This window comes from Zingiber officinale, chromosome 9A (assembly GCF_018446385.1).
Source record: "Zingiber officinale cultivar Zhangliang chromosome 9A, Zo_v1.1, whole genome shotgun sequence".
NCBI lineage: Eukaryota > Viridiplantae > Streptophyta > Magnoliopsida > Zingiberales > Zingiberaceae > Zingiber > Zingiber officinale.
In genome coordinates this window covers 96468519-96470014 of record NC_056002.1, presented here as the reverse complement: position 1 = coordinate 96470014, position 1496 = coordinate 96468519, and the positions used below count along the sequence as shown (strand labels likewise).

At 22.3% G+C, this 1496-nt stretch overlaps 1 pseudogene; it reads right to left on the bottom strand.

Annotated features, from left to right (window-relative positions):
- Positions 1–1184: 1184 nt before the first annotated feature.
- On the bottom strand, positions 1185–1290 carry LOC122022195 (annotated as a pseudogene).
- Between the last annotated feature and the right edge of the window lie 206 nt (positions 1291–1496).

Here is a 1496-nt window from a genome sequence, read left to right as displayed (position 1 = left end):
ATTATGCTCACGACTATGTTTTAGTTATGCACATGTTTGTACTTTAGTTATGCTTATGTGTATGCTCTAGTTAGGTTTAAGAATTATGCTTTAATTATGTTTATGATTATACTCTAGTATATTTATGTTTATACTTTAATTATGCACTGATTTATGTTGTGTGAAAGTTCACGATTATGCTTGGTAAAATATATGTTTACGTTTGTGCTCTTGTTATGTTTATATAATGTAAGTAGATATGGGTTAAAATTAGTTAGTTTAGGTTCTTGTTAGAATACATGGTTATAAGAATTGATTAATGCATATTATGGTTTGAATGTACTAAGTTTTAAACTCATAGTTCTGATTGTTACAAGAGATGAGATACATGAGACAAGAGGTTTCGACTAGTGATAAGTTCAGGACAGAGGTAGTACAACTGAAAGCCTTCCAGCTCATATTCCACATTATTTAGATGTCTTCTTTAGGAAGTATAAATTATGTAACTTGGTGACCAATAGTTAATGTTTACTAGTGGATAACTATTTCAAGAACTATCTGAGTACTTTTGATAAATTTGAAATTCATGAATATATTCAAGAGCTTCTATGTTCGAGACATCCACACACAAAAAAAAAAAAAAAAAAAAAAAAAGACTCATTTAAGATACCTTAAAGGATGTTACAATACCCATATAATTTTATAATTTCAAATACATATAAATTATTATTATTATTATTATTTTTATTTTAAGATTGACAGTAAATAATATTTTCAATTTGTACATAATCTAAATTATGAAAAAATATTAAAATTGAACAAAAGAATTAAAGTACCAACTACAATTTTATATAATGTTTCAATGATAAAAATGTGATTTATTAAATTAGTATTGTTTTGTTGTTTGTAAAAGGTGTTTTTTTTTTGTGTATTTGCACTAAATTTTTATTTATTTATTATATTTTTACATATTATGAATACTGAATTTAAAAAGAATATAAAAAATTTATAAAATTATTCATGAATATTATTCACATATATTATTTTTTTATAATTAAAATTTAAATAAATTAATAAATAATTTTATTTATAAAATATATATGAATTTTGTTTATTAACAAATCAAGTTCATAATTATTATATATATAATTAAATAAATATAAATAAAATTTTAAATATATATTAGTCATCGTTTTACATATGTAATAGATTGCCCCTCATAAAAAATTAATTTAATTTTTTTATATCAAATATTAAACTGATAAGAATATATACTATATTTGATTTTAATCAAAAGGTCGAGAAAGGTATACTTTCTAATGTTGTCGATCCAAGATATTTATAGAAATTTTTCTGTTCATGATATTATCAATTTTACTAAGTGGGACTAAAAAAACGATAACATACTATTGAATTTGGTCGAATTGTAAAGATTCAGTTGGCCGGATTTACAGTTTTGGTTGTCAATCTGTAAGATTTTGTTTCCATTTGGTATTGATATCATGGTTTGGGAATTG